This window comes from Gossypium hirsutum, chromosome A02 (assembly GCF_007990345.1).
Source record: "Gossypium hirsutum isolate 1008001.06 chromosome A02, Gossypium_hirsutum_v2.1, whole genome shotgun sequence".
NCBI classification, from domain to species: domain Eukaryota; kingdom Viridiplantae; phylum Streptophyta; class Magnoliopsida; order Malvales; family Malvaceae; genus Gossypium; species Gossypium hirsutum.
This window is the reverse complement of record NC_053425.1, coordinates 80,796,854-80,811,990: the sequence shown is the minus strand read 5'-3', so window position 1 is coordinate 80,811,990 and position 15,137 is coordinate 80,796,854. Positions and strand designations below refer to the sequence as shown.

The 15,137-nt window shown below is 36.2% G+C and overlaps 1 non-coding gene across 1 annotated transcript; it reads left to right on the top strand.

The window, feature by feature from the left end:
- Positions 1–9,855: 9,855 nt before the first annotated feature.
- LOC121217458 (small nucleolar RNA R71) lies at positions 9,856–9,961 on the top strand. The gene has a single exon (XR_005913546.1). It is a non-coding gene; the product is annotated as a small nucleolar RNA R71 (small nucleolar RNA).
- Positions 9,962–15,137: the final 5,176 nt, after the last annotated feature.

The window sequence follows — 15,137 nt, the reverse complement described above, 5'->3', positions numbered from 1 at the left end:
CGAGCTGGCTTGGCGACACTATAAGACGAGGGAAAAGAAAGGGGAGTAAGCTTTAAAGCTTAGTAAGTTCCTATGAAAATAATATGCATCGTAAACATACTTTAACATAGATTTAACATAAAGTAAATTAACATAAAAGTCATTGTGAATTCATAATCAAGCTTAGCATAGATGTATATAAAATCTTAACATCATAACTTACTCGATCAACCAATTCGAGGTTTCATCAAATATTGAACTCATTAAGTATGAGTTTTGTGTACATACCTATACCAACTTGCAACTCACCATAATCGTTCGCAACATACCATAGCCTTTGACAACTAAAACATTGTCGTTAAGTTTCCTATTGAACCACTTGGAATACTAAAGGATACTCAGGATATCTCACATACATAGTACCATACCAATGCCATATCCCAAATATGGTCTTACATGGGATCTCATATCGATACAAATAGCCCAGCAATGGTCTTACACGAAATCTCATATCGATTCCATATCCCATATATGGTCTTACACGTACTCTCAACTAACCCTAATGTCATGACATTTGTATCCTAACTATTCCTAAGGTTCAACTAGGATATTTCTCACTCGTCATCCATTTTCGATTTCATCCTAAGAGTTAAACATAAATTCATACAATATTAAAGTATTTAAAATATAAATAAACAATGCATTATTTACATACGAACTTACCTTGGTACCAAAAATAGGAGAAATGGATTTAATCGTCAAACACCTTATTCTTTCCTCGATCAAGGTCCGAACTTAATTTTTCTTGATTATCAAGCTTGAAAGTTGACAAAACCCTAGCTATGGTGAGCTTGAGATTTTCGGCCAAGGTAGGAGAAGATGGACACAATTTTGACTTGATTTTCCCTTTTTATTCTTTTATTTACCAAATAACCAAAATGCCCTTTTTGCCAAACTTTAAAATTTTATCTCACCATGTCCATTTTTGTCCACTAACTTAACAAATGGTTTAATTACCAACTAAAGACCTCTAATTTAAAATCTCATAGCAATTGGACACCTTTAACAAGTAGAACTCAACTTTTGCACTTTTACGAGTTAGTCCTTTTGACTAAATTGAGTGCCCAAACGTCAAAATTTTCGAACGAGATTTTCACAGAAGAGTTCCATAAAAATATAGACCATAAAAATATAATAAAATTTAATTTTTCCTACGTCAGATTTGTGGTCCCGAAACCACTGTTCTAACTAGCCCCAAAATCAGACTGTTACAACTTGATGATAGGTAAATTGGCATGATGCATGTTAATCATGAATTGTATGATATGCTTGAGTAATATATGCATAATACGAAGGGAAATCATTAACAGGTTAAATGGAGTTAGGATTTGGGAAATAACAATTATCTATACTAACATACGGTGTTTTTGATTGCAAATCGTGATGTGTGAAGCTCCGAGCCTTGCGGAGGGGACACTGTAGTATTCAAGCATCAAGATCAAAATGGCGAATTAGAGGTATGGATAGAGGAATAGGGAAATGGAATTTCGTTAAGATACTGCCATACCGGGTTGCTAGCTGCAAAATGTGATGTGTGAAGCTCCAAGCCTTACGAAGGGACACTTTGGTGTTTGAACATCAATGTTAGATATGAGATGAATCAATATCAATGATTATTAGTTCCCTTATAGCAACACCATGACGGTGGTCAACAAACTCTTTGGGGTGACACCGTGACGGTGGTAAAGTCCTTCAGGGCGACACCTCAAAAAGGTTTAAGGTGTAAGACTATAGCTCGACTATGGCAACCAATAGAGAGTCCGGTGGGACAATAAACATGGGGTAGTCCATCAGGACGTTAAACATAAGGTATATTGTGTAAGACCATAGCTCAACTATGGCAACATAGAAAGTTTGCTAGGACATTAAATCTGAGATCAGACTGAGTAAGACCATAGCTCGGCTATGGCGTAAGGTGAAGTCCGGCCAAAATATGGGGCTAGGAAGATGATAGTGCAAGGGAAGAAAGAGATAAAAGTATGATCTACTTGGAAATTAACATGAAAGGGCAAGTACGGCTCGTCCGAGAACACGAGTAAATGAGATAACCCAAAAGATTTGCCAAATTATAAAGATAAGAAAAGCGAGTAATAACATATGAGGTTGCAGGTGTTTGGCTAATAACCCTGAAAAGGAATGTGTAATATTTGATCAAACAGAGCCTAATACTAAGGGTGGAACACCTGACACCAGACTCGTTCGCCAGATCTGGGTATGGAACATTAGAAATGGATGTATACCAAATTTTGTTAACTACTATAAAAAAACTAAGGTAAAATAATTTAATCATAAAATTTATAATAATAATTTTTACAACTATGGCCTTAAGCCAAAAAATGTTTACCCTCTTAAATTATTTGTATCTCTACTCAAATTGTTGATTTACAAAGAATTTCTTAAAAAGAATTTCTTAAAATTTAGCTAAGGACTATTTGTCCTAAAATCTCGATTCCAAGTATATTATCTGGCTTCGTTGTTACTGGTTTTGAAGTGAAGCCTCCAATGGTATCCTCTTCCTATGTGCATGACTTGACCCATCAACGATCCCTAATCTCCACTTCATTTGGCTTGATCCTTCCTTAAAGTCCTTGATCATATCACAAGTCCCGCAAACATCAGTCAACTCTGTAAGATCGATTAAACTTTGTTAGTTCTGATTGGTTGTTTACATCACATCAATAATGTGCAAGCGTACACTGTTGATGCAATTATAATAGACAGATATGAGTCTGTCGGATATCGATCCCATAAGGATGGTTGTCTTTTTTCTTTCAATTCAGTGTAATAAATAAATAGAAACGAGAAAAATTGTGGGAGTAGTTATCAAAGTAATAACTGGAAAACAAGAAGATAAAATATGACAATGATAAACTGGGACCCCCAATGTGAATATTCAACAGAATACTAAGTGCTTACAAGGTATAAAAGGATAGGTGATTGTTGATGCATTAAATCGCAATAAATATCTTACTAAGCTTAACTTCTATATTTAATCTAAGACTTAAACATGCACATTAACCACATCTTCTGATGATGGCAATAGAATATTATTAAGAATAAGTTGATTAAATTCCTTTAATCCTTAAGCAACTTCTGTTGTCATGTTTGTTAGCTTGAACTGCCGCTGCACTTTCTAGTGTTAGTGACCGCAATAACACTTCCATGCTAAAAACATTCAAACTCAAATATTAAACAGTAGAAGCAAGATTAAATAAAATAACATTTAACCTAGAAATCATGTAAAATTCTATACAAACATGAAATAGAAAGTAATCACCAGTGTTTAGAAAAGAAATATAAAAGAAACAAGTGGAGAGCACTATTCCTAGAAAATCTTTAATTAATCTCTCAACTCTCTCTTGTGTCACACTCAGGGCTCATCGTCAGGAGCTAATCTCTGTCCCTTTCACGTCAGTTCATCCATAGGAAGCTTAAGCCGCCATAGTGGAAAAGCTTCAAAAGATAGGTTGTCGAAGATACTATCCCCTCAAAAGATAGCTTCAAAAGCCGCCATAGGTTCACTAAGGCAAAGGACCATTCTAGCAACTTGAATCACATAAAATCTCAATGAATGAGTCACATTCAAATGACAGAATATTACATCGACAATACATAAATATGAATGAATAAGATTGCAACTTCATCAAAACTAGCATGATATTTTAAATTGATACGTGATATTCACGACATGTTTTAAAAACTTATAATTAATCATTCTTGAAACTAACTATTACCACAATGAAGGCAAGTACCTATCGAACGGTAGTATAGCTTTAGCAAGACCGAATTGTCGAACCTAAAGGAACCAAGAGTACTAGTAATTACTTTCTTTTTATTATCTAGCCTAAAAATTAAGAGATTTGTTTATCTAAACTAATTAACTAAACTAAGAGTGCACAGAGAGAAATTGGGAAAAGCTTTTGGGAAAACTCAATTGGTTAAGACAATATCCAAGGAAAAATCCACCTAGACTTCACTTGTTATTTGACTCTGAATCAGACGATTTATTTATTAGACTTGATTCGTAGAAATCCCTAAGTTATATTATTATCTCTCTCGAGACTAATAATGTCTAACCCTAGGTTGATTAATTGAAATCTCTTTCTAATTAACGTCCTAGTATTACATTAACTCGATCTATGGATCCCCTTATTAGGTTTCACCCTAATCCGGCAAAATCTTGTCACCCTATCTTTAGGCGTGCAATCAACTCCGCTTAATTATGGCAAATTTACTTTTAGACGGGGACTTTTTCTTCTTTGAATAAGTGCATTAACTTGAATCAATATCCTAGAATATTAAGACAAGAACTAAGAACATATAATTAAGAACAAGTCAAATATTTATCATACAATTCAGATAATAATAACAAGATCCATCTTAGGTTTCATTCCCCTTAGGTATTTAGGAGGTTTAGTTCATGATTATAAAAGAAAACATCTCAGAAGAATAATGAATACAAAACATAAAGAAAACCCAAAACCTTTGAATGGAAATTGAAGGGAGATCTTCAGTCATGACGATGAATCTGGCTTCTGAGTGGATCAATCAGCTTCTCTTGAGTAATTCCTTGCCTCCTACTCCGTGTCCTGTTTCTAAGTGCCTCCTCAGGTGTTTAAATAGGCTTTAGAATGCTTAAGAGCCCTCAAAAGTGGCATTTTCTAAATAGGACTATACTTGGGCTCGACAGGGACATGCCTATGTAACACGCCCGTGTGTGATTGCTAGCCCGTGGTTAAGGCTGTTAAATAGGCACGGGCATGTAGTCTACCTGTGTAAGTCGTGCTTCGATCCTGCCAAATGGACACAACCGTGTGGCTTACTCGTGTGAGGAAATCCAGGCCGTGTTGATTTCCCATGTGGGTCCATTTTCTCTGTTTTCGGCCTGTTTCTTGCTCTTTTTACTCTCCTGTGCTCACCTAAGTATAAAACATGAAATTAAAGAATTAAGAGCATCGAATTCACCAAATCTAAGGAGAAACCATCCATAAATGTGCTAAGCATGGGATAAAAATATGTATAAATTACAGTTTATCAAATACCCCTACACTTAAGCGTTTGCTTGTCCTCAAACAAAATCCTCAACTCACAAACAAAATAAATTCTTCTCAATTTATAATCCCTATCAATAATATCTCAAAATAATCTATAAGTATTCAACTAAAAGTACATCAAAGTTTCAAACATTCCAAATTGAGCATTTTATCATGAAAACATAGGTGTCCCCCATCATCTAAGTAATCACCTTTGATCAAAATATCACAGAGCTTAACATCCTCACTAAAGGTTCGTTCAAATCACTCGAGGTGTTTAAGGACATCAAATAAAGCACTCATTAGTCAATATGAAAAGTTATTACCATAGGCTTGCATGAAAATCAAATCTCCACCACTATAAATTGAGATGATACATCAATCAAAAAGGTCTTTAAAGGGTTGTAACGTGGCTTTGGTTAGGGGGTGTGGTCACCAGCTGAAAGAAAAGGTTAGAATTGAGATTGAATTGAAAAAAAAATCACCTAATTAGAAAAATAACTAATTATCAGTTGGATACAAGTGAGCTTCTTCTCAGAATATGGAATTAACACTCAAGCTCAAAAACGACAAATTACTTCTAATATGCATGTAAGTATTGTTTTTTTTAAGAACAAGTCAAATAACATAGAACTTAATTATTGCAACGAAGAGTAAAATATAGCTAACCAATTAATTCAAATCAAATCTCGACAAAAATAGGGATCAAATTAGGGGATTTCAATAATAATGGGTTATGGGTTAATATTGAGAGTAAATCAATTAATGGCTTGTTAGGCTCAAAGGGGTTCACTAAGGGTTAATTATGAAGGTAGGCTTTTGTGGAGTGAGTGAGTTAAACCTAAGTGCCTTTATCATCTCGACATATCAAATCAAATGGTGTAGTCTTGACATGCATAATCAAGCAAGTTCTAGAATAACAAATCAATACTGACGCACTCATAATAAGAGTGAGCATGAAAGAAATAACATATGTTCTAAAGGCTCAAGATCTCACAAAAATTATGACTTTTTGATGTTAACCCTGTGAATTTTAACTCAAGATAATATCTAAACTTAGGGACACAACCTAAAAAATTTTTAATTCTCAAAAATCAACTTATCATGCTTGATTCCCTAATGTCTTAAAGTTTAAACGATCAATGCATAAATGCCTATGTTTTAATTCAAGACATATCAATAAAAATCATAACTTAATCAAAATTCATTCTAATAGTGGTATGAGAAGCTCACATGAGAACAAGACAAAATTCAGGGATTTCTGATAATGATATAAAAGACCCCCCACACTTAAGATGTACATTGCCCTCAATGTACAAAGATAAATATGTTGAAAAACATAGATCTATAATCATAAGATAGAGAGAGAAGTGAAACTTCCTGAATGATGAATGAACTCCTTGAATTGGAGTTATGGAGAATAATCAGCCAAGGCAATGATGAGAGTGAAGGAGGATACTCCGGTGGTGGTAGAGGTTCATTAGTCCATAAGTTCTGCGCCAAAAGAATATTATATCTGGTAGTAGCTATGGTCGTGGTTGAGCAGGACAGGGGAGTTGTGGAGAGCCTTTTCCAGTAGAGTTTTTAGTTCCTAAGTGATGATGAGCTTTGGAGCTCTTTATAACTGTGATAAAATCAAGAACTCTTTAGGAAATATAAGGAAGCATAATTACTCGTAATGAAATAGACGAAACTATAAATTATTCAATAAAAATTATAGAACCTAAAATTAAAATAATATTAAGGGAAAATAAAATAAAAAGTACTTAAAGAAGATAAAAAAAGATAAAAATGGAAATAAAAATAAAAAATAAAAAGTCTTTAAACATCGTAATTACCGGATGGTTCGCAGGGTGGTGGTGGCAATGAGATGTGAAGGTGCTGACAAATCTGATGAAGAATAGCATCAATATGATCAAAGTGCTGAAAACACTGCTGCTTAAATTGAGTAAGGCACTCAGAGATGTCAAAGTATGAAGCCGCCGCATGAATTGGACGATGGATGGGTGGTGGTTGAGACGGTGGGTCCTCATGATGTGGAGGGACATCATCAGTAATGTCCTCTAGGTCCTCCTCCTCGGTGGACTGGATGAGGCGGTACTGAGGAGGGTAGGTTCCGTGTCGTTTCTCGATCATCCTTATATGTAGCATGCTCGAGATGCCCTATGAAGTTGTAGCGGCTAGAGTTAGGGATTTTGGGGAAGGGGGTGATGAATAGTGAGAGGTATATCTAGATTTTGGGGCACACGGTCGTGGGGCACGCCTGTGTGCCTTAATTTTTACCCGTATGTTTAGCGATTTTTAAATTTGGCCACGTTTGGCATTCGGCCCACGCCTGTGTTCCTTGGGCACGACCATGTTCTACTTTGTTCTCTTCTCCCATCCCCGTGTATGGATGTCCACACCTATGGTATTTTATCAGTCTTGAGCACGGTTGATGGGCACGCGCATGTCGCACGCCCGTGCTAAATTCTCAGTTTCAACCACGTGTTATCGAAATGGGCGTGTCGCACGCCCGTGTTAGTTTGACAGACTTGCCCACAGCCACGTCGCACGACCGTGGCAACTTATCGCATCCCGTGTTAAGGAAAAAATTTTCCCTGTTTTCACACTTTCGTATCGCACGACCGTGTCTCCTACTATGGTGTGAGCACGACCTAAGGCACGCCCATGTGCCCGACCATGTGGATTAGAAAACCTATGTTTCAACGACTCAGTTAGTGATTAGATGTCAAAAACTAAAATTTTAAAGAAGTTAACATCATTAGTGCTCGGGTTTCCTTTCGAGAATCACTTATTTATAGTCTAAGCTTGACTTGCCTTTCTGTTGCATGGTCATGGTGGTGCGAGGAGTTTACACTCCTCATCCCTGCTATCAATTTTATCAACATAAGGTTTAAGATGAGTACTGTTCACCTTAAAAGTGCCGAATTTGGGATGAATTACCTCGACTGTACCATATGGGAAAATACTGAGTACGGTAAGAGGGATTGCTCCGTTAGGTTCAGAAGTGGCAATATGAGGGTCTGCTGCATCTGGCAGTACTTCGTCTCCAACCTTAAGTTGATTTGGTGAGATATTGAGCTCGTCATGGCATGGTTTTGGTTTATCGTGTGTCCTCGATTTATGTGTCCGCCATTTTCTAGTTCTTCATAGATAGGTCCTTTGTCGTTATTTGAGCATGGCTTAGATGTGTTCTTTGAATGTGTTTCCTGCCAGGAAGGTTTCACCACATGATCAGTTTTAATAGTATGATTTATACAACCACCTTGAATTTTCGATGTGTTACTCGAATTACGAGCTTGAAGGGAGATTTTTTCGTCTCCCACACGAAGTGTGAATTCACCTGTGCTAACATCAATTATTGTTCTAATAGTTGCTAAAAAGGGCCTCCCTAAAATTAAAGGAAAGATACTATCCTCCTCTATGTATAGAACAACGAAATCAACTGGGAATATAAATTTGTCAATTTTAACGAGTACATCTTCAATAATACCCCTAGGAAATCTGACTGTTTTATTGGCTAATTGAATACTCATCCTAGTTTGTTTGGGTTTCCCAAGACCTAGTTGTTTAAACATTTTATAAGGCATGACATTGATACTAGCCCCTAAATCAGCCAAAGCATTATTAACATCTAAGCTACCAATTAAATAAGAAATCATAAAACTCCTGGATCTTTTAATTTGTTGGCCAGCTTATTCTATAGTATGGCTGAGCAAACCGCATTTAGTTCCACATGCGACACCTCATCCAACTTTCGTTTATTTGTTAAAAGCTCCTTTAAGAATTTGACTGCGTTCGGCATCTGCGAAAGAGCTTCAATAAACGGTAAGTTAATATGTAATTTCTTTAAAAGTTTAAGGAATTTACCGAATTTTTCGTCTGAGTAGTCTTTCCTTGTTGCATTTGGGTATGGTACACGTGGTTTGTACTCTTTACTTACCTGTTTTTGGTCATTGTGGTCCACCTCACCTTTACCTTTACTTTCCACAGTCTCTTGCCTCGGTTCTGGTTCAGCTGCAACTAACCCTTCCTCATCTTGAATGGTAGTTGTGTTGAGTTGTTCCCTTGGGTTAGATTCAGTGTTACTTGGCAGGCTACCTTGTGGTCGTTCAGATATTAATTTGGTTAGCTATCCTATCTGAGTTTCGAGCCCTTGGATTGACGCTTGTTGATTCTTAAGTGCTATCTCGGTATTCTGAAAATGAGTTTCTGACACTGAGATGAATTTTGTTAGCATCTCCTTAAGGTTTGGTTTTTTTTCTTGTTGGTAGGGTGGTTGTTGGAAGCCTGGAGGTGGTGGTGGTCTATGATTTCCTTGGCCTCTGCATGAAAAATTTGGGTGGTTCCTCCAACCTGCATTGTAAGTGTTACTATAAGGATTATTTTGAGATCGAGGATTATTACCCATGTAATTTAATTGCTCATTCTCTATGTTGTGGCCATAGGGTGGGTATTCTAAATTGTTTGATCCACCTCCACTTGCTTCGCACTGCATTACTGGGTGAACCTGTGAAGAACCAAGAAAACCGTCAATTTTTCTGTTCAAAAGTTCTACCTGATTAGAGAGCATAGTGACCGAATCGACGTTAAAAATGCCGACTGTTTTTGTTGGTTTTGTTCTCATGACTTGCCACTGATAATTATTCAGTGACATCTCTTCTATAAATTCATAAGCATCCCCAGGAATCTTATTAGTGATACTTCATCCAGTAGCTGCGTCAATCATTTGTCTAGTTGAAGGATTTAGGCCGTTGTGAAACGTTTGAACCTGTAGCCAGAGTGGTAACGAGGGCATGTTCTTAAAAGGTCATTGTATCTCTCCCATGCATCATAGAGTGTTTCTAAATCCGTCTGCACAAAAGAAGAGATATCATTCGTAATTTGGCTGTTTTAGTCGGTGAAAAATATTTTAATAAAATTTTTTTGGTCATTTGTTCTCAAGTAGTGATTGAACTTCGCGGTAATGAGTTCAACCACTGTTTAGCTTTGTTCCTCAATGAAAAAGGGAATAACTGAAGGTGAATGGCATCATCAGAAATGCCATTGATTTTAAAAGTGTCGTAAAAGTTTAAGAAATTCGCCAAATGAGCGTTTGGGTCCTTGTCCTGCAAACCATCAAATTGAACAAACTATTGGATCATTTGAATGGTGTTAGGTTTCAGTTCAAAATTATATGAAGCAACAATAGACTTAACTATGCTCGATTCAGTTCCTATTAAAGAAGGTTTAGCATAATAATACATAGTACGCGGAGCAGGATTTTGATTAGCAGCAATCGCAGGAGGTATCAGATTTTCTTGGTTTTCAGCCATCTCCTCGATTGTGGTGTGAATATCATCCTCTTGCTCTTCCTCTGTGTATCTTAAGTTTTTCCTTATTCCTCTTCAGTGTCTGCGAACTGTGCGATCAATCTCACTATCAACCAGTAATAGTCCCGATAGGTTTCTTCTAGTCATACACTATAAAAACCTGCCAAGAGCAAATAAAAGAAAAATTAGAAAAGAAAATAAAAATTTAAATTGTCAATAAAGTAAAATGGCTAAAGTAATAAAAATCGAGTTTTCCTAATATCTTAGTTCCCCGACAACAGCGGCAAAAACTTGATACGTGAGATTCGCAATAGGTTTTAAAAATTTATAATTAATCATTCTTGAAACTAACTATTATCACGATGAAGGCAAGTGTACCTATCGAACAGTAGTATAGCTTTAGCAAGACCGAATTGTCGAACCCAAAGGCACCAAGAGTACTAGTAATTACTTTTTTTTTATCTAGCCTAAAAATTAAGGGATTTGTTTATCTAAACTAAGTAACTAAACTAAGAGTGCACAGAGAGAAATTGGGGAAAAGCTTTTGGGAAAACTCAATTGATTAAGACAATACCCAAGGAAAAATCCAGCCAGACTTCACTTGTTATTTGACTCTGAATCAGACGATTTTTTCATTTGACTTGATCCGTAGAAATCCCTAAGTTATATTATTATCTCTCTCGATACTAATAACGTCTAACCCTAGGTTGATTAACTGAAATCTCTTTCTAATTAACGCCCTAGTGTTGCATTAACACGATCCATGGATCCCCTTATTAGGTTTCACCCTAATCAGACAAAATCTTGTCACCTTATCTCTAGGCGTGCAATCACACTTGCCTTCATCGTGATAATAGTTAGTTTCAAGAACGATTAATTATAAATTTTTAAAACCTGTCGCGAGTATCACGTACCATGAAGAGATATAAAGTTGACAGGAATAAATGTGTCCAATGGGAATTGCGCCCGTTCAAACAAATCAGACGGCTAGGTCACTTTTGATCAAACGATAGGATCTAAAAATTCTGATCTACCCTTCATTCATGGTGAGTCATACGTAACAGTATAATAGTATGAACTGTGTTGACAATAAAATCCAAATGCATCAACAATGGTACCTGATTATTCTGTAGGAAAAAAAAGTAAAACGAACTTGAGCAGAAACAAAAATAAAACAAAATTACATAATAATAAATTCCATAAAAATTAAAATTTTTCGACCAATTTAATGGTCTTTGCCTGCTTTTAATCAATATTCCCAAAATAATGTTTCAATAGCTAGCCATTCACTTTGAACTGGTGTCCATCATGTAAATCTCTGATTGTGGCTTCATTATTAGGAAATATTTCGACAACTTTGAAAAGTCTAGACCAACATGAGTGCAATTTACCCGGATGTAGTTTCAGTCTAGAATTGAAAAATAAAACTTGTTGACGTACGATAAATTATCGCTGCAAAATAATTCTGTCATGCCATCATTTGGTCTTTTCCTTGTAAATTGCAACATTTTCATATGCATTTCACCTAATCTCCTTTAGTTCAGTGATATCCAATAGCCTTTTCTTTCCAACAGCTTCATAGTCCATGTTTACTTGCTTAGTTGTCCACATTACTTTGTGCTCTAGTTCAACTGGCAAGTGAAATGCTTTCCTAAAAACCAATTGATACGGTGACATCCCTAATGGAGTTTTGTATGCTATTCACAACGCCCATAAAATGTCATCTAGTCTGGAAGATCAATCTTTCCTCGAAGGGTTCACAACCTTCTCAAGAATGTTTTTAATTTGTCGATTCGATACTTCAGCTTGTCCATTAGTTTGCAAATGATAAGTAGTAGCCATTCTATGATTAACTCTATATCTCTTTAGTGTGGTTGCCACTTGGTTGCAATGAAAGTGTGTACCCTGATCATTAATGAATGCCTTTGGTGTGCCAAAGTGGGTGAATATATGCTTATGAAAAAAATTTAAGCACTGCCTTCGCATCATCCTTTGGGACTGCAACAACTTCAGCCCACTTTGAGACATAGTCAACAACTACTAATATATAAAGATTTCCAGATGAATTTGGAAATGGTCCCATAAAATCCATACCTCAAACATCGAACAGTTCAACCTTCATAATTGACTATTGTAGAATTTCATTACGTCGGGATACAGAGCCAGTTTGCTAACACCTATTGCATTAATTCACAAAATTATGGGCGTCTTTGAATAATGAAGGCCAATAGAATCCTGATTGGAGAATCTTAGCAGTAGTTCGCATGCCACTGAAATGGCCTTCATAAGGAGCATCATGATAGTGCTTCAAGATTGAAAGTATACCTTGAATAAATATAGATCATTCCAATGATACTTCACTACTTCATGAAGAAACCTTTCTTTTTTATGGCATGTGACACTTAATGGGAGTTTTCCACACACTAGATAATTAACCAAATTTGTATACCAAGGGGTTGCATCTACAGTAAATAACTTCTCATCTGGGAATGCATCGACAATTTGAAGTATGTTTCCACCTTCACTACCAAATTCCAATCGAGATAGATGGTCTGCAACTTGATTCTCTGAACCCTTGAGGTTTTTTATGTTAATGTCGAATTCTTGCAATAGTAAGATCCAGTGTATTAGTCTTGGTATTGCATCATTCTTAACAAAAAGATATCTCAATGTCGTGTGATCAGTAAATATGGTAACCTTTGTGCCAACAAGATAAGAACGAAACTTGTCGAAAACAAAGACTACGACCAACAATTCTTTCTCTGTAGTGGTATAATTGATTTGAGCCTCTGTAAGAGTTTTGCTAGCATAATAGATGGTGTGAAATATTTTTCCCTTGCATTGTCCTAGAACAACACCCACAACAAAGTTGTTTGCATTTTTAATTGAATGAATACTGCTGGACATGCATCGTTAAAGAGAAATTTTTGATTCTGTTCCAACAATGAGCTTAAGGGCTTTGTAAATTTCGAGAAATCTCTAATAAAGCTTCGGTAAAACCCCACATGCCCAAGAAAACTGCTAATACCTTTCACATTTTTTGGTGGAGGTTTTTCAATGATTTCCATTTAGCTTTGTCTACTTTAATGCCTTGACGAGAATGCGATGGCCTAACACAATGCCTTCAGTTGCCATGGAATGTCATTTTTCCCAATTTAGAAAAAGATGTGTGTCTTCACATCGTTACAATACTTTATCTAAATTTCTAGAGCAATGATCAAAATCATTCCCATAGACTGAGAAATCATCCATAAAAACCTCTAAAGAATCTTCAATCATATCTGAGAATATTGCCATCATGCACCTTTGAAATGTGACTGGTGCATTGCAAATAATGCAAGGCATATGGTGAAAAGCAAAAGTATCTTGTACATTGACAATTTGTGGAACTTATTTGTCTTGTACTTTGACAAGCTCTTCAAATTCAACTTTCTCCCTAGGGATCACTTTACCAGCATCTTGAGGTGCTACAGTAGAGTCTATAGTCGGTTCGCCAATTTGTTTACCACTACTGAGAGTGATAGCCTCGCAGTGTTCTTGCCCCCTCAGACTGGGATTTTTCGTGTCACTAGGTAGTGTGCCCGGTGGTTGAGTATTTAGATTCAAAGGAAGTTATACTAATTGTGCCTCCAATGCCCTAATAGAAGATGAATTCCCTTGCACAATAGCTTCTGTGCGAGTCATATGCTCCCTCATTAAAGCCTCAAGAGCTACTAAACGGTCAGAAGGATAAACTTGCGTGTGCTGTTGTTGCCGATGCTCTTGAACATGCTGATGCGACATTGAAGAGTGACGTGGCTACGTCTAATTCTAGTGTGGATGCATTTGGCTTTGTTGTGGATGCATCTGAATGTGCTGATTGTAGTTCTGCCGTTATTGATTGTAATTCCAATGTCTTGGATTATAATTGCCTTGAGTAAATATATTCCCAAAATTGTTGATTGCATGCAGAATTATTATAAGAATTGCCATAAGAAATGTTGCAGATGTTACTGACATAAAAGGCATTCTTTGCATGTTGTTGGCAATCTTCATAGCTGTGGTTGTCACTGCAAATCTCACAACAAAAGGTAGGAACGTCAACTTGTTGAGTGACTTGTATAGGTGCAACGTCACTAGTCTCTTCATATTTTTTTATCATATTTGTAAGAGAAGAAACTTGAGCACTAAGTGCAGATATTGTGTCCAGTTCAATAACTCCTAGAGTAGCTTTTGCTTCTACAACTCTATAGATAGGTAATTGATAATCATTCTGAGCAATTCTGTAATATCCCGAATTAGGGCCTAATCGGAATAGTGGTTTTGTGACCACAAATCCGAGGTAGAAAAAATTATTTTATTATCATTTTAAGGTCTATGGCATGATTGCATGATTGTGTGAAAATTTTGTTTAGAAATTTTATCGATAGAGGGTCCAATTTGATATTTAGGACTAAATTGCAAAAATTGTAAAATGTGTGTTCTAGTTCACAAAGGTATTAAGTACTTGTGAGTAATGGGTTTTTAAAGTGGAGGTCATTGGATAGTAATTAGACCATTATACTAGTTTGGAAAAAAAATACCTAAAGGAAGATAAAACACCATAGTTTTTAATTAAGGGCATTTTGGTCATTTAGTTATTAAAATGAATTAAAAACAAAATTAAAAGCCAATTTTTGTCCATCTTCTTCATTAGGCTGAAATTTCAAGGGTTATCCATAGCTAGGGTTTGTTTCAAGCTTCCAAGCTCCATAGTAAGTGATTCCAAGCC